Source organism: Rousettus aegyptiacus, unplaced genomic scaffold (assembly GCF_014176215.1).
Source record: "Rousettus aegyptiacus isolate mRouAeg1 unplaced genomic scaffold, mRouAeg1.p scaffold_m13_p_9, whole genome shotgun sequence".
Classification (NCBI taxonomy): Eukaryota; Metazoa; Chordata; class Mammalia; order Chiroptera; family Pteropodidae; genus Rousettus; species Rousettus aegyptiacus.
Window position 1 is genome coordinate 33,181,533 of NW_023416312.1, and position 23,212 is coordinate 33,204,744.

General features: G+C 37.4%; 2 pseudogenes; one reads left to right on the forward strand and one right to left on the reverse strand.

The window, feature by feature from the left end:
- The first annotated feature begins 2,090 nt into the window (after nucleotides 1-2,090).
- On the forward strand, nucleotides 2,091-2,777 carry LOC107505452 (annotated as a pseudogene).
- A 10,636-nt stretch (nucleotides 2,778-13,413) lies between these two features.
- Nucleotides 13,414-22,739, reverse strand: LOC107505451 (annotated as a pseudogene).
- Nucleotides 22,740-23,212: the final 473 nt, after the last annotated feature.

A 23,212-nucleotide genomic window follows, 5' to 3' on the forward strand; every position in this document is an offset into this window, starting at 1 on the left:
TAGAGAGATTTTAGGAAATTCTGCAAAATGAGCCAAGACAGACTGTCATATAAAAAAAAAACAGCTTTGGTAGGCCCACATGTTTCAAAGGGCAAGGCGTCAGGGAATCACCTGGGTGGAGCAACCTGTGTTATCCAGGTCTATGGAGTCTCAGATATGGTGGCTGTCTGCCTCAAAACACCAGGAAGGAAGAAGGGCTCAAAAGGAACAATGGATTCGACTAGCACTTCTGTCCAGGAGAAACCCTCCCTTCCAGCCCTCACCGTGAAGCCAGACAATTAAGTTCCTTCCAGCATGTCTCTGGAACTCCTTAAGCAGCTGCCTCGGTGCTGGAGCTCAGAGTGAGTGATTCTGTCAGTGAATAAGTCCACAAGAAGGTCCTTTAAGAGGAATATCTGTGACTCCCACAGCCTTCTGTCTCATTGAGGCACAATCTCCAGTGGTTTTCACAGCCAGGGGTTATGGGACTTCTTTTCCTGGCACTCGACTCCTGAGCTGGGGAGCCTCATGTGGAGCTGGGACACCTTACTCCTTCAGGGGGATCTCTGTAGCCAAGATATCGCTCTCAATTCTAAGCTGCACGCGGTTGTGGGACCAACCCATTTTGCGTCTCTATCTCTCCTACCAGGTCCCAAGCTGGCCTCTTATGTGTGTCCCCAGTTGTAGGACTTCTGTTCAACCAGACTGCAGGTGATTCTTAATGATGGTTGTTCTGTGTTGTGAGAAACGCCTGCAGTCCTGGCGGGATGCCTGGTGCTTGGAGCAACAAGGTCATCAGAAGCAGATGTGCACTTGCACACAAGGACACTTTGCAGGGAGAGGGCGCACATGCCTGACCTATTCTGGGACTTCTTGCTCTAGGGATGAGAATGGGAAAAAGATACCTGAGAAGAAATAGCTGAAAACACAGTGGTGGCCTTGAGGCTGAGTCTGGGAATTGGCTGTAGTTTGTAATTACTAACCTGATAGTAACTAATACTAAATTACAAAGCCAGCTTTGTGAGAGAGAATAAAAAACCATGGAAGCAGGGGTGGAGGCTGCTAGCATTGCCATTCCTTGCCATTCTTCCTCTCCCTTATCCATGTTAGTAAAAGCATTTCCGGACTCCGCCTCTCCTTCCTAACCGTCTCCGCAACAGTTCTGTAATTTCATTGTAATTTTGATGTGGAGGCAAACACAGCATCTACCTTCTTTGACATCTTGACTAGAAGCCTCACAATGTCATCCTTTTAAAACATTATTAAAAGTGATAAGCCTCCAGCTAATCTGGTGAGAGAAAAAAATGCCAATAGCTGGAATAAAAGAGAAGCTATCAATGCAGACCTTACTGACATTAAATAATAATACAGAAATACTACAAACAACATTGTAGACATAAATTCAAAAACTTAGATGAAATAGAACAATTCTTTTAAAAAACAATTATTAAAACCCATCCTAGGTAACATAAAATCGTTGAACAAGTCTATAACTATTAAAGAGTTGGATTCATGGTTAGAAATTTTGTGGAAAACAAATCTCTACATCCAAACTGTTTCACAGGAGCATTCTATTAAACATTTAAAGAAGAAATAACACCAATCCTACACAATATATAGCAGAAAAGAGGAGATGAAGAAACACATTATAACTCACTTTATGAGGTTCTGTTTCTGGGGTGGAACTCTGACTATTGCATATAGGTACAAATCCAGCAAAAGATAAACAGGATCTGTGCACTATAAAAGACAAAATGCTGATGAAAGAAATCAAATAAGATGTAAATTAATGACAAGACATACTGTATTAATGAATTCAAAGACTCAACATGATTAAGATATAATTTCTTCTCAAATCAATTTATAGGTTTAATGCAATTCTCATAAAAATCTCAGGATATTTTGTAGATATAGACAAGCTGATTCTAAATTAATAAGGAAAGGGACTAGAATATCTAAAATAATTTTGGACAAAGAATAAAATTAGAGGAATAAGACTGTTTAAATCCTGGTGCGTTGGGTCAGGACTCACCACTGGCAAACCCTGGGAATATGACTGATCACACATTCTGCTTTCCGTTTCCAACGCCCGCTGTACGTCGAGCCCATGTATGTGCAGCAATAACATGCCTGCCCCCTTTCCAGCCACTGTGCCTGATCCCCAGAAGGCAACACTGTGGTGATTTTTCTTCATGAATTGGGAGATGGAGGGCACGGACTGACAGAAGTCTTTGTAGGTATCAGTAGTTCACATATCAATATATCTGCCATTCTGCACCTGTTATGTCAGTAACATTAAATATGAAAATGGCTATGCCTTTTTAATTTGATGTTATTGGGCTTTCACTAGAGTCACAGGAAGATGAACCCAGAATTAAACAGGCAGTAGAAAATGTAAAAAATTTGATAGAACGAGTGGTGAAGAATGGCATTCTTTCAAACAGAATTATTTAGGGAGGATTTTCTTAGAGAGCTTTATCTTTATACATTGCCCTTAAAACACAGCAGAAACTGGCAGTTGTCACTGCACTCAGTGGCTGGTTTCCACTGCAGGCTTTGTTTCCACAAGGTTCTGTCAGTGGCATTAATAGAGATAGTTCTAATCTTCAGTGCCAGGGAGATTGCAACCCTTTAATTCCTCTCATGTTTAGTTCTCTTACTGTTGAAAAGCCAATAACATTGGTAAATCTAGCCAATATACCTTTAAAATCTATGAAGGCATGATGCGTATTTACAGTCAAGAGGAAATGATGGATATCAAGCAATTCAATGATAAACTCCTACTTCCAGTTGATTGACATCACTAAGGGGCTTTGTGTAGATGTACACACCAGAATCATCATGGTAGAGTATAAACCTTTTCCCACGCCCATCTTGAAAATTGTAACGTCTGCAGTGCTGAAATGTTTTGCAAATACACACCAATGACAGACTAAATAATATTTTCTCATGGGAAAATATATTATTTTAAGTTTCTATATGTGTATTTGTATAATATGATCTAGAATATACTAGCTTTTTTTACCCAAACGTTAAGTCAGAAAAATAATAAAATACTGTAACCATATTTTTTATTATATCAGTTGAAAATTATTAGTATGTTTAATGAAATCTTGTTCAAGTATAAATGTGCAGGTGAGACATAACAATTTATGAATGCCGTGCCTTAGTCTATGGATTTATTCCAAAATTACATAGTCACCAGAGTAACTGTGTTTTTATATATGTAGTCATATATGCTTAATAATTTTAATATATAATAATAATGAGGTCTTATTATGTTATTCCTAATAATAGAGATGATTCTAAATGTGGATAAAGAGTAATATTGCTCTCTTCAGTTAATGGTTCTTTTATTTTGGGGATCAGGCTTTTATTTTATAATTTCAATATTATTTCCTTTCTAGAAAAGAAATGTATCATTTCTTCCATTTTATCCTTATAACAGACAAATATTGTCTACTCATCACAGAAATCTGCTGTCAATACATGCTGTAATTTGACATTCTGAATCAGAGATATAATGATATTTAAAATGTATTTATACTTAAATAAAGAAACTAAGCATCATTTCAAAATTTCTCCACTACTTACTCCTTAAACTATATTTTAGTCTAAAGTTAGACCTACAAAGTTATTAGAAACATCAATCAAGATAGAGAATAATTCTGTGGTTGTATACTTTTCTGTAATTAACTGAAAGAATAATTAGGTCATATTGTAGTATATTCTGGAATATTTAAGACTGACGTTAAAAACTAATTTCTAAAATAATTTGCTCTAAGATTATTCTCCTTGTAAGATAGAGTTTTAGTTTACTTATTTTGTACATATGCTTGAAATCAACTATTGTAGAAAATGAACATTCCATTAGAAAAATTTGCTTTACTTTTATCTGTCAATAGACTTATTTGAAATATGCACTTTAACATGGAACATTCTAAAGGACTGACCACATACTGGGACACAGAGATAGCCTCTATAAATAAAAGAGGGTTGAAATTGTCCCAACCATATTTTCTGATCATAATGCTTTGAAACTAGAGATCAACTGTAAAAAGAAAGCAGGAAGAACCACAAATACATGGATTTAAACAACATGGGTCAGAGAAGAAATAAAAGAGAAATAAAAGAGAGATCAAGAGATACATAGGAACAAATGATAATGATAGTACAACATATCAAAACTTTTGAGAAGCAGCAAAATCGGTCATAAGAGGAAAGTTCATATCATTACAGACCTATCTCAAAAACAATAATGATCCCAAATAAACAACCTAATGTTTCATCTTTAAAAAACTAGAAAAGGAAGAACAAATGAATCCTAAAGCCAGAAGAAGGAACGAAATAATCAAAATTATAGACATCTTTGGAAACATGGTGGAGTGAGAGACATCACAAGACCTCTCCCCTTGAAATAACAATAAGCTGAACATCTAAAACAAAACAACAACAACAACAAAAAGATGCAAACTGCACACCAGCACGACTGAGCGTGGTATCTGCGCGTAAGAGCTACCACAGGTCAGAAGCCAGGTGTTGGGTAGTGGACTGGAAAAAATAAAGAAGCTGCTTCTCACAGGCACCAGAGCTTCCTGGAGGAGGAGGGGGTGGGGAGAATGAGCGGTGAGTTCTCTGAACAGCCCTGCCTGGGAAAGTTGTGAGCTCCCCATGGCTAGCTGGTAGCATGGTTCAGTCATCAGGGCAGAAAGCAGAGAAGTGGCCAGCAGAGAAACAAAAGTTGAATTTTACTGACTGTGGCTGCAAAACTGAGGCTGATCCACAGCTCCCAACCCCTAACCCCAAAGGCACCTCCCCCTATACCCTCTGAGACCGATCACCATGGAGCCCCAGAGGAATTTGAGCAAATGCTACCGAAATTATTGCTAGCACTGACAGGGACTGAAACTGGAGGTAGCGAGTGTGATCAAATATCTACAAGAAAATTTTTTAAAAGGCATTTTAAGGCTTTATGTAAGAAGGGATCCAAGAGGCTTAGACGCCACCTACTGGAAACCAAAAGAAAGCGCCTTCTTTGCAACAGGCTAAAGAGAGACCTTTATATAATAAATCTTCTTTGTGGAAAAAAAGCAGAATACATTTTCATTAATGCACAGGTAGAGAAATAGTCCATTAAAAACCATGAGCAAATAAGGTGACAAGGCATCTCAGAAAGAAAGAGAAAAATCTCCAGAAAATAAGCTTACATACATAGAAATATGCAACTCAAATGACAGAGAATTCAGGATGATACTTCTGAAAAAAAAAACTCAGTGAGCTCCAAAATGAGTCATATCAACAATTTCAGGAATTGAAATAACAACTATATGAGCAGAGCAAGGAAATTGAAATCCTCAAAAGAACAGAATAGATCTTCTGGAGATTAAAAAAACACTGCTGGAGTTGAAAAATGAAATAGCAAGTTTGGGAAAGAGAGACAACCAAATGGAGGAAAGGATCAGTGTAAGAAAACAGAAATCTAGAAAGGAATCAGAAGGAAGAAGAGAAAAACCGAAGAATGAAAAAGAATGAAAGAGAAATACAAGGACTAGCTGATAACAACAGGAGAGGAAACATAAGAATAATGGGTATTACCAAAGGGGAGGAAAAGAGTAGGGACTAGAAAGCATTTTCAGATAAATAGTGGACGAGAATTTCCCAAATCTAAGGAATGAGCTGAAGCTTGGAATTCAAGAAGTCAACAGAACACCCAATTTTCTCAACCTGAACAGGCTTTTACCAAGGCTTTAGGCTTCATTTGTTCTTTCTTTTCTAGTTTTAAGATGAAGTGTTAGGTTGTTTATTCGGGCTCATTCTTGTTTTTGGAGATAGGCCTGTAATGATATGAATGTTCCTCTTATGACCACTTTTGCCATATCCCAAAAGTTTGATACATTATACTATCATTATCATTTGTTTCGCTGTATCTCTGGATCTCTCTTTTATTTCATCTCTGACCCAGTCATTCTCCAGCAACATGTTGTTATCCATATATTTGTGGTTCTTCCTGATTCCTTTTGGCAGTTGATCTCTAGTTTCAAAGCATTATGATCAGAAAATATGGTTGGTATGATTTCAGCCCTCATATTTGTTGAGACTATTTCTGTGTCCCAGTAAGTGGTCGATTCTTGAGAATGCTCCATGAACACTAGAGAAGAATGTATAAGCAGCTGTTTTGGAATGGGAGGCTCTGTAAATGTCAATTATGTCCAGTTGGTCTAATATGGTATTTAAGGATGTGATTTCCTTATTAACTTTCTGTTTTGATGTTCTGTCCCTCTCCAACAGTGAGGTATTTAGGTCCCCTACTACAGTAATGTTTTGGTCTGTTTTTCCGTTTAGTTCTGTTAGTAATTGCTTTACATATTTCAAGGCTCCCTGATTTGGAGCATAGATATTAATAAGTGTATGTCTTCTTGGAACATGATTCCCTTTATCATTATGAAGTGTCCCTCAGTATCTTTCTTTACCTCTTTTGTTTTAAAGTCTATTTCATCTGATATAAGTACCACTACTCCCAACCTTCTCTTAATGGCATTTGCTTTAAATATCATTTTCCACCCTTTCACTTTGAGTCTATATTTGTCTTTGGAGATAAGATATGTCTACTGAAGTCAGCATATTATTGGGTTTTGTTTCTTGAGCCATTCTGCAACTCTGTGTCTTGTTATTGGTGAGTTCAATCCATTTACATGTAGGATGATTATTGAAATATGAGGTCTTTGTAAAGTCTTTTTGTCTTCTGCTTTCTAGTAGCTCAGTATTTCTATTGCTTCCTTGTCCTTGTGTTTCTGTTTTCTTTAACTTGGTTGGCTCTTGTGGGTTTTCCCTTTGGTTCTTCTTGTTTTATATTATATACAATGTTTCTGAATCTGTGGCGTGTGGTTATGAATATATAGAGGATAATATATATATATATACATACACATACACAAACACAGTCACCCATTTTCTTTAGTGCATGCCTTATCTCCATTCCCCTTTGAAAATTTGCATCTTTGAATTCTCCCCTTGTCAGTCATTGTTATCTCAATTTGTTCTTATGTATGCTAAATGTTCGTTGCTATCATGTTATAACAATTTTCTTCTTATTATTTAAACTATAATACCCTGTTCTTAGTAAGGGTTGCACTCCTCTACTTCTATTTGCCCAATAGTCACTTTACTCTTAATTATGGTTTTTTTTGTCATTTTGTTTTAGGTGAACTGACCCCATTCTGTACTTCCTGTAGTGCAGACCTTATAGTGGAGTGTCGCGGGCTGTTTTGACTAATATGGCTGCTAGGCCAAAAATGGCTGCTCAGCAGGGCTTCCCACCAAGGCCACGTAAGCCTCCTGGATGTATCTGCCTCGCTTCCCGCCGAAAGGACTTTTCGCGGGTCTTTTCGCCCAGCCCCTTTGTGTTACACAGTATATCCTGACTGCCTCTGGCCAATCAGCCCCGCTAACGCAACATCACCCAATCACGCCCTATATAAGCCTGCAGTGAGCCTTAATAAACGAGACTTGATCAGAAAGCCTGTCTTGTCTCCATTCTTTGCGTCGTCTTGTCTCCCTCCCCTCCCAGCTCTGTCTTAGGGGTCCCTGTTGACTGTCCCGCGGGCCGGGACAGTGGAGAATTCCCTCAATTTTTGTATGTCTGGAGAAGTCTTAATTTCTCCTTCGTATCTAAAGGAAAGCTTAGCTGGATACTTTATTCTAGGTTGGTAGTTCCTTTCTGTTAGTACTTTAAATATTTGATTCCATTCCTTTCTGGCTTGTAAGGTTTGCGCTGAGAAGTCCGTGGATAATCCAATGGGTTTTTCCTCATAAGTTACCGTTTTTTTTTCTTTCTGGCTGCCTTGAGAATTCTGTCTTTGTCATTGATTTTTGATAGTATTAATACAATGTGTCTTGGTGAAGGCTTGTTTAGGTTGAAATAATTGGGTGTTTTAATGACTTCTTGAATTCCAAGTTCCAGTTCATTCCTTAGATTTGGGAAATTCTCATCAACTCTTTGTCTGAAAATGCTTTCTAATCTCTGCTCCTTTACCTCGACTTCCATAATGCCCACTATTCTTATGTTTCCTCTCCTGATGGTATCAGCTAGTTCTTGAATTTCTTTTTCATTAATTTCATTCTTCTGTTTCTTTCTTCTTCCTTCTGAGTTGTGTCTAGGTTTATGTCTTTGATATCACCGATTCTTTCTTCCATTTGGTCAACTCTATTTCCCAAGATTGCTATTTCATTTTCCAACTCTTGTGATGTGTTCTTCATCTCAAGAAATTTTATTTGGTTCCTTTTGAGGGGTTCAGTCTCCTTGCTCTGCTCATCTAGTTCTTTTTTCAATTTCCGAAATTGTTGATCTGAGGGTTTTGTTGTTGTTGTTGTTGTTGTTTTTGTTTTTGTTTTTGTTTTTGTATCTCATTTTTCCCCCCAGAGGTACCATACTGAATTCTCTGTCATTTCAGTCGCATATTTCTAAGTGTGTAAATTTATTTTCTGGAGATTTTTCTCTTTCTTTCTGAGATGCCTTGTCACTTTGGTTGTTCATGGTGTTTAATGGATTATTTCTCTGCCCTGGCATTAATAGAAGTGTATTCTGTTATTTTTCCAGAAAGATTTATTATATAAAGGTCTCTCTTTAGCCTGCTGCAAAGAAGGTGCTTTTCTTTTGGTTTCCAGTAGGTGGCATCTAAGCTCTTGGATCCCTTCTTTATATAAAGCCTAAATGTCTTTTTTTTATTTTCTTGTAGATATTTAATAACACTCGCTACTCTTGTTTTCTGTCCCTGTCTGTGTTGGCAACAGTTTTGGTAGCATTTGCTTAGTATCTCCTGGGGTTCCGTGATGATCAGTCTTGGAGGGTAACTGGGGAGGGTACCTATGGGTTGGGAGTTGGGGGCTGCCGGTGAGCCTTGATTTTGCAACTGGGGTGGCAAAAATTAATTGTTTTTTTCTCTGCAGTCTCGTCCTGCTTCTCGGCTTTCTGCTCTGATGACTGTGTCCTGCTGCCAGCTGCTAGAAGTTCCAGCACCTTGACAAAGGCTGATCAGGGAAGTCGCTGCACCTTCATCCCTTTCCCTTCTCCTGCAAGGAGCTCTGGTGGCTGTGAGAGGCACCTTCTTTATTACTCTCAGTCCACCGCCCAACACCCAGGATTCTGAGCTACCTGTGGTAGCTCTTATGTGTAGATCCCACACTCAGACATGCTGGTGTGCAGTTTGGGTGTTTTTTGTTAAGTTTTAGATATTCAGCTTATTGTTGTTTCAAGGGGAGAGACTTGGGACATCTCTCACTCAGCCATTTTTCCAAAGTTCACCATCGATATTTAAGCCGGGTAATTCTTTGTTGTGGGAAGCTATCCTGTGCATTGCAGGATGTTTATGGCAATCCCTGGGTGCTGCATACTATATATGTCAGTAGAAATCCTCTCTTCCAATTGTGACAAGTAAATGTTTCCAGATATTGCTAAATGTTCCCTGGGAGCAATATCATTTCCTATTTTTTCTACTTGGTATAGTAACCAAGACAGTGTGGTGTTAGGAAATATATAGACACATAGATCAGAATACAGATTTAAGAAATTGAGAAATAGATCCACACAAATATGGCCATGTGATTTTAACAATAGTGCAAAAAATAAATAAATAAAAATAAATAAATAAAAAGGGGACATTATTTTCTCTTCCTCTTCCTCCTCCTTCTTTTGGCTGAATTTCATTTGTTATTGAGAGATTTTTACAATTTTATTTTATTTTAGTTTCAGGTGTACAGCACAATAGTTAAACATTTACATAATTTATGAAATGACCCTCTCGATTACCATCCACCTGGTGCTATACATAGCCATTACAATATTATTGATTATATTCCCTATGGTGTACTCCACATTCCTGTAACTTTTGTACCTACTAATTTGTACTTCTTCATCCCTTCACCTGTTTCACACTGCCCCCACCCTCTCCCATCTGGCAATCACCAGTTTGCACTCTGTATCTACAATTCTGTTTTTGTTTTGTTCATTTATTTTGTTCCATAAATTCCACATGTAATTGAAATCAAATGGTATTTGTCTTTCTCAGTCTGACTTATTTCCCTTAGCATATATCCTCTATATCCATCCATGTTGTTTCAAATGGTAAAATTTTATTGTTTAAAGGCTGAATAATATTTCATTTTGTGTATGTGTGTCTATGTATATATATATGCACATACCATAATTCTTTATTCAATTGTCTATTGATATGCACTTAGGTTGCTTCCATATCCTAGCTATTGTGAATAGCACTGCTGTTAACATAGGGGTGCATAGATCTTTGCAAACTAATGTTTTGTTTTTGTTTGGATAAATATCCAGAAAGGCAATTGCTGAGTCATAAGGTAGTTCTGTGTTTAATTTTTTGAGGCACCTCCAAACTTCTATAGCTGTTGCACCAATTTTCAATCTCATCAACAGTGCACAAAGGTTCCCTTTTCTCCACATCCTCCTCTACACTTGTTTTTTGATTTGTTAATGATAGCCATTCTGACAGGTATGAAGTAATATCTCATTGAGGATTTAATTTGCATTTCTCTGTTGATTCATGACCTTGAGCATTTTTTTATATATCTTTGGCCATCTATATGTCTTCTTGGGAGAAATGTCTATTTAACTCCTCTACCCAATTTTTAATTGGATTGTTTGTTCTTTTGTTGTTGAGTATATAAGTTCTTTATAAATTTTGGGTATTAACCACTTATCAGATGTACCATAGGCAAATATCTTCTCCCATTTAATAGGTTTTCTTTTCAATTTGTTGATGGCTTCCTGTGCTGTGCAAAAACTTCTTAGCTTGATGTAGCCCCATTTGTTTATTTTCTTTCTTTTGTTTCCCTTACCTGAGGAGATATATCAAAAATATTACTAAGAACAATGTCAGAGAGTTTATTGCTTATGCTTTCATCTAGGAATTTTATAGTTTGGGATCTTACATTTAAGTCTTTAATCTATTTTCAATTCATTCTTATATATGGTGTAAGAAGGTCTGGTTTCATTTTTTTTTTTTTCGCATGTATCTGTCCAGCTTTCCTAACATCATTTTTTGTTTCTTGAGGTAGGCATGTATTGCTATGAATTTCCCTCTTAGGACTTCTTTAACTGTGTCCCATAGATTTTGGGTTGTTGTGTTTTCATTGTCATTTGTCTCAAGGTATCTGTTGATTTCTTATTTGATCTCGGTGTTAACCCAGTCATTGTTTAGTCATTGTTTAGCAAGTTATCTATCCTCCATGTGTTTGTGTGTTTTTCAGTTTGTGTCTTGTAATTGATATCTAGTTTCATACCATTGTGGTAGGTGAGGATGCTTTATATGGTTTAAATCTTTTTAAATTTACCGAGACATATTTCGTGGCCTAATATGTTCCATGCATACTTGAGAAGAATGTATATTCTGCTGCTTTGGGGTAAAACACTCTGAAAATTTCAATTAAATCCATCTGGATTAGTGTGACATTTAAGACCACTGTTTCCTTGTTGATTTTCTGTCTGTAAAGTCTGTCCATTGGTGTCAATGGGGTGTTGAAGTCTACTATGAGTGTATCATTGTCAATCTCTCCTTTTGTATTTGTCAGTATTTGCTTTACCTATGTAAGTATTTCTAGGTTGAGTACACAAATGTTTGCCAGTGTTATGTCCTCTTGTTGGATTGAGCCTTTTATCATTATGTAATGTCTTTCTTTGTCTCTTATAATCGCCTGCTTTAATGCCCATTTTCTTTTGATGTAAGTATTGCTACACCAGGTTTTTTTTTTTTCATTTTTTTGCATGAAATATATTTTTTATTGCTTTATTTTCAGTTTGTATGTTTTTGATCTGAAGTGGGTTTCTTGTAGACAGTATATGTATGGGTCTTGTGTTCTTATCCATTCATTTGCCCTCTGTCTTTTGATTGGAGCATTTAATCCATTTACATTTAATGTGGTTATTGATAGGAAAATGGTTACTGCCATTTTATTATTTATATTTGATTTTCCCCATCTTTTTTTTTCAAGAAGTCCCTTTAACATTTCCTGTAATACTGGCTCGTTGATGATGAATTACTTTAGCTTTTTCCTGTCTGAGATGCTCATATCTTACTTTTCATTTTAATTGGTAGCCTTACTGGATAAAATAGTTTGGTTGTAGGTTCTTTCATTTCACTTTGAATATTTCATACCAGTCCCTCTGGACTGCAAAGTTTTGTTGAGAAATTAGCTGACACTTTTATGGGAGCTCTCTTCTAAGTAACTAGTTACCTTTCTCTTACTGCTTTTTAGAATTCTCAACTTTATATCTCCATGACTATTTTGTATCTATCCATTTGTACTTCTTAATACCTTTGCCCTTTCCCACCACGCCCCCATCCTCCCTCCCATCTCACAGCCCTCAAAATAGTCTCTGTATCTATGAGTTTGTTTCAATTCTGTTGTTGTTTATTTTGTTCTTTAGATTCCACAAGTATGTGAAATTATGGGATATTTGTCTTTATCTGACTTACTCCATTCAGCGCAATATCCCCTAGGTCCATCAAGGCAATACCTTTTTCCAATCCCTTCCTTTTAGTCTACGTGTGTCTTTTAATCTGAAGTGAGTCTCTTCTAGGCAAAATATGGAGGGGTCTTACTTTCTGACCCATTCAGCTACTCTTTCTTCGGGTTGGAGCACTTAATTCTTTTCCATTTGAGGTACTCGTTAATAGATATGTAGGTATTGCCATTCTTTATTCCTATTTTTGATACATGTTTTTTCTTCTTAAAAAAGTCCCTCCAACATTTCCTGTAAAACTGGCTTGGTGTTGATAAAGTCCTTTAGCTTATTTTTGTATTCTTTTTTTACTGGTTATTCTTTTATGGTTTCTATGTCCTTTTTTATATTTATTCTCTCTCTGCTAAAGTCCTCACTGAGCTCATCTATTCTTCTCCTAAGTTCACTGATCATCCATAGAATCAGTGTTTTTAACCTTGTATCTGATAGGTTGCTTGCCTCCAATTCATTTAGTTCCCTTTTTAAAGTTTTCTCTTGTTTCGTTTGTGACATATTTCTTTGTTTTCTCATTTTGGTTGCCTCTCTTTGTTTGTTTCTATATGTTAGGTAGATTTGTTAAGTCTCCCAGTCTTGCTCATGTGGCCTTATGTCGTAGGTACTCTTTGTAGACCAGTGGTGCAATCTCCCTTATCACCTGTGCCAGGAACCCCAGGAATGCCCCTGGTGTAAATTGCGTGTGCCCTCCTCTTGTAGTTAATCATTGTTTCCTTGTTAGCATGTCAGAGGATGGGGTTTATTCTCTAGCTCTCCTGCTGTGAGAATTGGCCACACCCACAAGGTATGAGCTGCTATGTGGGGGCTGACCCCACAGAGTAGGATTTGTTCGAGTGAGCTTGTGCTGCTTTATAGGGCTAATCAGGTGGTGCTTTGATTTGATCTGATGCCAGACTCTAAGTGTGTTGGTCGTATGGCCCCTTTGGATGGTCTCTGGTGCAGGCCAAGATCAGCTGCTGCCCGTGACCATCCGGGTCTACCTGGTAGGAGATACAAATGATCCGTGGGTGATCATTGCCTGTGCTGGACCTGAAAACAAATGCAAGAGACTACACTGTGAACTGTGACCGATTGCCACTAGTACTAGGCCTGGGACAGCTAATCAGAGGTCCAGGGAACCCCAAGGCCTAAGGCTGTATGCCAGCTGCTTGTAAGGCTCAGCAGCTGAAAGAGCCTTTGAAAGGTATAGGAGTTGGGTGGGGTGGGTTCCCAAGGAGTCACCAGAGTAAAGTGAGTGGGTTTCAACAGGCCAATACAGATTCAATATTGGTGCCTGTGCTGAGCCTGTGGCCTCTTGCAAAAGTTCAGTGCACAGTGAGTCTAGCTGCTGCCTGACTCAGGCCCTCAAATACCTGAGATTTATTCAAGAAACACTGCAGCTCATGCTGGGGCTGGTTGCCCATCACTGGAATTGTTTCATGAGGTGGGAGAGCAGAGGCCTGTTGATTGTTGCTAAAACGGCCTCCTGCTGAGAAAGATGGGCAAGGCTTGTTACCCAGCTATGAATATGCTTCAGGCAATTAGTGAGTTGGGTGAGGTGGGGTCTCAGGGAGTCACTGGGAGAAAGCAAGTGGGTTTCACTTGGCCAATGCAGATTCAGATTTGGTGCCACTGCTGAGCCTGTGGCCACTCAAAAAGATCTGAGATCACACCTAGACCAACATTTGCCTGTCTCAGGCCCAAAAACCCTAGAGATGGGTTCAAGAGATATTGCAGCCCTGGATAGTACTCGTTCCCCACCAATGAAAGTTTGTCTGGAGATGAGTGAGCCAAGGACTATTAATTGATGTCAAATGAGCCCTGACCAAGATCATAGGGTGGGGCTTGTTGCCAGGCAATGAGTTTGCCAGGGTCAATTTTTAACTTAGGTAGGGCGACGTCTCAAAGAGTCATGGGGTGGAGTGAGCCTATCTCACCAGGCCAATGCAGATTCAGAATTGGCCATGTTGGGAGAGGCTTCAATGCAGGCAAGATGGTGACCACCTGTAGGCTGCACAGGAGAAAAGCCCAATAAAGGGACAATGGCAGCTGTCCCTCAATCCCAGAAGAGTAAAATATTTTCAACAAATAATGTTGGAACAATTGAACATCCATATGCAAAAAAAGAAAAATTTAAACCTTGAACTAAATTACCCACCTTATACAATAGTTAATTCTAAATATATCATAAAGCTAAGTATAAAATTATAAAATTTATAGAAAAAATAGGATAAGTTTATTGTTACTTAATTTAGCAGAGTCCTTAGGTATAACAGCAAAAGTATCACTTGTAAAAGAACTTGATAAATTAGACTTCATTAAAATTGAAAACTTTTGCTTTACAAAAGACACTGTTAAGAGAATTAAAAGACAGATTATAGATGGAGAAAATATTCAAATCATATATTTAACAAAATGCTTGTGTCCAGAATATATTTTTAAAACCCTCAAAATTCAATAATAAAACAAAAACACTTAAAAATAGGCAAGAGAGATCAATGCAGTTTTCAACGGTTAAAATGGAGCAAGATGGGAGGGTAAGCCCATGGAAATTGGGGCTCAGGATTAGGCTTTAAGAAATTTAACAAGGGGAGGGCCAAAAAAATGAGGTAGATGATAGAGTCTCTATTCATCCTTCTGGCGACCAAATCGAAGCTGTAATGGGAACAAGGAGCAGCAGCAAGGAAAAATTACCTGGGATATAGCTGAACAAGCCATATAAATAGGGAGAAATACAAGAAATCACCCTGCTATGGCAGAAGGTAAGATGGAGCAAGGACACAGGGCTGCCTGGTTTTGAGAGCTGAGTGAGATGGAAGCTGCAGTGGCAGCAGCAGAAGCCTCTTAAAGGGGCCGCAGCTGAGAGCAGATTTTCGCAGTGACGGACCTGCTCTCAATGAGCACCAGTGCCAATTCGCTTTTGTTTGGGGGCACCAGGGATTTACAGGGAGGCATTGTCAGAGTGAGGGCCTGGGCGAAACTTGCTCTGTACAAAAGTGCCTGCAATATCCATTGTTGCCTGTTGAGGCCTCCCCCATACCAGTGTGCCTGACACAGAGCCACCATAGCCGTGACCTCATCACACTGGATAACAGAGATCACTACACCCAAAAGATTGATTCCCTGAAACTCTGCCTCCCCCAACTCATGGCCCCACCCAAGCCAGATCCAAGTGTATCCTCAGTGAGTCAGGTGCTCCTTGCTGAACAGTGCCTAGACTCACACTGGAGGCAGATGACCTCAGTTTCTGGTGTGGCCTTTTGAGGCAATTAGAAGCACAGCATCTGTGGTTCGCTTGCTGAATATTAACAATTGGCCCTGGAGGGGTAGAGGCTTGGGCTAAATTTGGCCTGCAGCTGAACCCCTCTCAGGACTGTGCCACTGGACAGACTCCTACTTCACAAATCCACACTAATAAGACTTGGAGCCTTAGGAGCTTTGCTTAATACGTAGAAACAGGCATGGAAAGATAGCCAAAATGAGAAGACAAAGAAGCAAAAGCCAGATGAGAGAACAGCACAGAGATCCAGATATAATGGAGTCAAGTAATCTAACAGATAACAGAGTTCAAAACACTGATTATAAAGATGCTCAATAAACTTTTTGGAAGTATAGAGAACTGCAACAAAGAGATAAAAAACATAAAAAAAATGGAAATGGAAATTAGAAAAGGAAACCAGTTTGGAATGAAGAACACATTGTCTGACATGAGTATATTAAATGGAATAAACAAAGGAATAAACAAAGTGAATTTAAAAAAGGATCAAATGCCCTATCTGGAGGATGGGAAATCCAAGGACATGCAATCAGAATGGCAAGAGATAAGATGCCAAGACTATAAAAATAATTTAAGGAGCATATGGGACACTATTAAAGATTCAAATATCTGTCTGATGGCGTAACTGAAGAAAATCAAGATATTGAACAGCTTTTTGAAGGAATAATGATGGAAAACTTCCCTAACCTGGTGAAGGAAATGGACATAAAACCCCAGGAAGCTCAGAGAATTCCAAAAATCAGGGATCCAAAGAGCCCCACACCAAGATATATCATAATAAAAATGCCAAAGCTTAAATACAAAGAAATAATATTAAAAGCAGCAAGAGAAAAACAGACATTTACATTTAAGGGAGCACCCATAAGACTGGCAGCTGATTTCTCAAAAGAAGCTATGCAGATCAGAAGGGCTTGGCAAAAATATTCAACAGGATGAAGACCCAGGATCTACATCTAAGGATACTTTATCCAGCAAAGCTATCATTTAGAGTTGAAGGACAGATATAGAGCTTCTCGGACAAAAAATAAGTGAAAGGAATTTATCACCACCAAGCCAGTATTACAGGAAATGTTGGAGGGCCTTCTTGAAGAAGAAAAAATACAAAAGACTCACTTTAGGTTAAAAGACACACACAAACTAAAAGGCAGAGGATGGAAAATCCTATTGTATTTAAGTCAGAGAGAGAAAGATATGCACTACATAATTTCACTTATATGCAGAATCTAAGGAATAAAAGGAACAAACTAATCAAAAACAGATTCACAAATAAAATGGACAATTTGGTGACAGGGGATTTAAGGTATGAGAGAGTGGGGCGAAGGGTTAAAGAAGTACAAATTAGTAGCTGATAGATAATCACAGGGATGGGGAGTGTGGCATAGGGAATGCAGTTAGCATTAATACATTGGCTAGGTGGAGGGTCAGGGGAGGGAGGGAGAAAATGGGGGTATCATTTTATGAACTATATAGATGTCTAACCAATGTACTGTATACTTGAAGCTAATTAAAATAAATAAATTTTAAAAATAGGCAAGAAACTTATATAGACATTTCAACAAAGATAATATATAGACAATAAATAAAAACATGAAAAAATGTGCAACATCATTAGCCATTGGCTAAATGCAAAAAAAAAAAAAACATTTGAAGCGCCAGTGTGTAAAATATAACCATTGGGGGTAATTGAATGAGGGGTACACAGTATCCTTTCTGTACTATTTTTTACTACTTTTTATGAAACTATAATTATTTCATACTAAAAAAAATTTTTTTAATTTAATCATTAAACCATATGCTGGAGAGAATATGGAGTAACTGGAAATCTTACATATTACTGATGAGAATGCAAAATAGTAAAAACAATTTGAAAAATGGTTCGGAAGTTTCTTGTAATGTTAAATGTACATTTGCTAAATAACCCAGCAATCACTCTTCTGGGTATTTACTCTTAACAACTGAATTTATGTAAACAGAAACCTGTATATGAATGTTTCTACCTGCTCTATTCTTCTAAATGTGGAAAACAGTCAAATAAATAAATTGATTAAAAATCTTAAGTGTAGCCAATAATTGGAACATACCTTAGCAATAGAAAGAAGTGAACTATTGATAGATGTAATAACTCAGATGAATCTCAAAAACATTCTTAGTCAAAGAAGCCAGTCTCAAATAGTTACAAAATGTATTATTCTTTTTAGATGATATTCTCAAAAAGATAAAAGTAGTGATTTAGAACACATAGTGATTATTGTCAGGACAAGGACTGAGAAAGGTGTGACTATAAAGCAGTGGTTCATAACTGGGGGACATTTTGTCTCCTCCCAAGGGGCCTTTTGAAAATGACTCCAGACAATTTTGATTGTCATAACTAGAGGAGGGCCGCTACTGGCACCTCGTGAGCAGAGACCAGGGATGCTTCTAAGCATCTTACAAAAGTATCCCCTGCAAAAGAATTATTCAACTATGTGAATTATGTCAGGAGGGCCAAGGTTGAAAAATCTTTTTATTAAGACATAGCACAAAGGAGTTTGTAAAATGGTGGTACTATCCTGACTGTGCCAATGGTTACATAAATGAGTATACATGTTAAAATTTAGAGAACCAAGAGAAAAATGCATTTTAACATAATTATTTTTACAATAAAATAAACTAAAATTTTATTCCACCTGAGTTGTCCCAAATAAAACAAATGGAAGCTATTCAATACAGGTCTAGATATATAATAGCAATGATAAGAGGGGCAAGCTAGAGAGCACAGAATGCTGTGAAAGTATGTGCAATATTTTACTGTCCCAGTTCGATGTTTGTATGCACAATAAATTGAGAAGCATTGAGAACTAGCATACAAATTCATAGCCAATGGCTTTAAACCCATAGTGATTTTGAAAATCTTTTGTTTTTCAAACTTAACAGAACTCTTTCAGGAACTTATATCTCCCAAGTTAAAGAAATATTTATGCAAATTTCTCCTCTTTTTGGTTTCAATTCAATTTATTTCGAAGTCTAAAGAAGTTAATGTATTCCTTTTGATTCTGAATAAAATGTAGGGTATAAGCCCATTGTTGTCAAATTCATTTCTGTCAAGTTCTCTTTCTATCTAGCTACCTATGTATTAATCTATCCTTTTATTTCACGAATAGAAATATGTATCAGTAAATTTTTTTAGTGTCTCAAAAATCAGTAAAAATTTATTTGCTTCCATTCTTCTGCCATTGACAGAAAACCGAAGAAAGAAAAAACGTTTTGTGTTTACAAAAATAAATGGACTGTTTACCCATTGATCAAAACCTAAAACTACAACAGGGAAGATAAAAACGCCCTCCCTTGCATCCCCTGAGTTGACCCTTGTCATCTTATGCAAAGTCTTCAGTCCTCTGGCCAGGAACTCTTTATGGAGTCAATTCAAGATGAGGGCCAAGAAGTCAGACCAATCTGTTCCTGTGATATAAAGTTGAACAGAAGCTACACCAAGGGTCAAGTGCCTGTATTTAACAGGACACAAGAACTAGGCAGCTACTTATAAAAAAAAGAAGAAGAAAAAGAAGAAGGAAAGAAAGAAAGAAAGAAAGAAAGAAAGAAAGAAAGAAAGAAAGAAAGAAAGAAAGGAAGGAAGGAAGGAAGGAAGGAAGGAAGGAAGGAAGTAAGGAAGGAAGAAAGAAAGAAAGAAAGAAAGAAAGAAAGAAAGAAAGAAAGAAAGAAAGAAAGAAAGAAAGAAAGAAAGAAAGAAAGATTCATTCCAGGCACAACTTTCTAATTGTTTTGTTTTGTTTTTAGGTCAGTTAAAGAAACTGGGTCTTAGAAGATGCAGTCATCTAAGCAGCAGCAAGTTTGTGCATTCATCCTTTTTTGTTGTTTTTGTTTAAATATATCTAAAAATTTCACACTGCTGGGACATCTCATTTACATGTAATTCTGCACTGTACATACTAATTTTAGTAAAGTTTACCCCCTTTCCATCCAAAGGGGAAAAAACTACTCTGGAAGATAATTTTTATTGAAATCTAACCAAACTTTATTGGGTGGAATGTGACAAGATTATAAATGATATAAAAAATAACATTTTAATATTTAATAGACTGGTTTGTCTATAAAACTTTTTGTAATTTTACATACATTCTACCCTCATATGGTCCTCAGAATTAAAGCATAGTAAATATGAAAGAAAAAGAAAAGAATGCAACTGAGTGCCAAGGCAGAACATCTTGCCAGAAGTAATGAAGGTAGAGTCTATACTAAATACCAAGTGCAGAATTTCATAATGCCAACAAGATCACAGTTTATATTTTTCACTTACACAGGCAAAGTGGATTTTGCAATTACCAGTTGTGTTAAACACACCAAATAAAGCTCTTAAATTGATAATAGAAGGTACTGCCTTAAGTTTTCCAGGCTGTAACTGCAAAATTTTAAAATGGTTTTCTTAAACATTTATTTAAAAAAAAACATATCAGGAGGAAGGTGTTAAAACTGGGATAATAGCTCAATAGAATAACTATTATAAATTGTGGGAGGGATAAAGAGGGAACACTTCACCATAATCCCTCCCCTCACCCCAAATTTGATCGCAGTTGATTAATAATGTTTTTGTATGTGGGGTGTGTGTGTGTGTGTGTGCGTGTGTGTGTGTGTGTGGTTAGTTAATGACACCAGCCTGATGGATTTCATTTCTGTACCAAATCCTATTAAGTTATCTGGTCCCCTTGGTTGACAAAAAAAAAACATTAGATAAGGAACACTGGCATCATCCAGGATGATGTTCTCCAAGTGATTCACCAACCTATCAGGTCATGAATCTCCAACAGATGGGGCCCTCACATACTCACCAAACATTACAAGCGTTGCATTTGCCAGGGTGGTGATTAAGAATCTGGGTATTCCACCTCATCTCCAGCCTAAATCTCAACGTCATTCTGAACTTTTTTCACATGGAAAAAGAGTTTCGTGCTATGTCCTACTTCATAGTTAATGAAGCTTAACTGATCTTTCACACATTCCACTATGCAGGGGTGTGATGTTAGAGACCATAGTCTGTGCATTTTGGCCTAGATCATATAAATGGAACTTGACACTCTGCAGGCAAACCCATTTATTGGCCATTCCACCTATGCCAAATGGATAGACCCCACCTTTTACATTCCCTTCCTCTATGATCTCAATTATTCCTTGGTACTAAGTTTGTGTTATATCAACACTCCTCCAGGGACAAATAACTTTACCAGAGTAAATGATAGGATCAGTGTCCTCAGTAATGCCATTCACCAAGTGTGTTTGTTGACTTTTTCTGCACTGACATTGTTGCCTTTGCATTTGGACAAGCAGTACTTGACTATGTCCCCCAGTTCCAGGCTATTAACATCACCAGAGAACTCATCGTAATGGAAAAAGATTTTCTTATCATGATTAGCTTTTTAATAAATCCAAAATTATCCTTCATAGTGGCCACATAACCCAAGAGCCTATTGGAGTTAGGATTACTACCTAGAATTTGCATACCAGTTGTAATCTGCTGTCCAGACCTCTATCATTAATACTGAATTCAAACTTATCTCTTATTTGAGGCAAAGTAAATTCTTCCAAATCCTTGGCTTGAAAAACGATAGTCAATTTCATCCCACAGTTATCATAAACAATAATGCCATCTTCAGCCTCCTTTTCTTTGCCTGTATTAGAGCTCGTGGTTTTAGGATTGGAAAAAGTGGCTTCTTTTTCCACAGTGCCCAGAAAATGGTTGAATTGAATGGGAATGGAATGAAACCATGGCTTTAGAAAGTTTTAAATCCTAATAACATGATCTCTTTGGGTAGAGAGCATATCAGGAACCACAGTTAACTCTACTTAATCTGAAAAATGGAGATGGCTCCCATCCAGAATTGAATATAGTAGAACATACAAGCACCATGGTCCGCATACTTGATAAAACCAAAACCATCTCTAATGGCAGCAGTTACACACATTTCTCTGGCTTCATTAATAAACCGAAATGTATTTAATAGAATTTCTATGTTGGTTACTTGTTCTAATATGTCACATTGGTCTGTTGAAATATTAAACCTAACATAATCACCTTCGAACCAGGTCACCTTAGATTTCGTATCGTTGTCTCCAAAGGTAAGTTCTTTAGGAATCACAAAATCAACTTTGATGCATCCTGATAATGGGTCATTCTGGTTTTTACTGCATAATTTTGGATAATTTTGGTTACAGTTCCTTCAAAATGTGCTATGCTGATATCTTAAAAAATGACTGTTCCTTGAGGCAATAGTCTGACATCCACTGCAACTTCTTTACCATTTCTGTCCTTCATTATGAATTACACATTATCTCCAGGGTGTAAGGCTTCTAAGTCATCTTGTATTTGCTATAATGAAAGAATATTTTACATCATCACCTCTTTCACAAAAGCCAAACACCTCTTTCATGGCACAAACTACTTCCTGAAAGCAGGCTTGTTTCTTTTTCAACGGTATAATGTTTCAAGCATTTACAGCACCAATATATTTATTCTTATAGATTACAAAGTTTATTTTATCTCCAGCTTCCAACTGAATGTTTCTTTCCACAACTTTAGGGGTGTAAGTCAGATAAAATAATTACCTATTATATTCATAGTGTACATTCCCTGTTGGACTCTGACCTAGGGCAGATGGAGACTTACTCTCTAAGTTATGAGGAACAGCACACACAATTTGTCCATTTATTTGTTCTTCAGGAGGATTTCTGGTTTTACATTCACTGGTTTAACGGCAATGGATTTCTCAGTCCACCAGTCAGATGATATTTCGAATTCAACATTATCTACTTTTAAGTCTTACAGAAAGAAAAATCTAACTTGACATTCAGAACTTTGAATAAATCCATAAGAGGTTAATAGTTTTCAATAACCAAAGTTTCATACAGGGCTGCTGAAGTACCATTGAGGTACCCATTGTGTCCATTGTTGTGGAGAAGGTTCAGCTCAAAGCTCATCTTGCAGCGATAATCAACTATTGCACTTTCAGCGGTGTTCACTGATTCTTCTTTTAGCACATGTTTCAAAGGATGAAGTTGTTAGTATTAAAAAACAAGAGCGAGAGCTGGTCAAGATGGCAGAGTAGGTAAACACTGTGTTTGCATTCTCTCGCGACTACATCAAAATTCCAACTAAACTATAGAACAACCATCATTAAGAATCATATGAAGTCTAGCTGAACAGAAGTCCTACAATTACGGACATAGAGAAGAAGCCACCCTGAGACTGGTAGGAGGAGCAGAGATGCAGAGTAGGTTGGTCCCATAACTCAGTGTGGCAATTAAAAATCAGTAGGGATATCTCAACTGTGGAGGTCTCCTTGGAAAATCAAGGAGTTCCAACACCACACAAGACTCCCTAGACTAGGGTTCCAGTGCTGGGAAGCCCCCAGAACTTCTATCTGTGAAAACCAGTGGAGATTGTGGCTGAG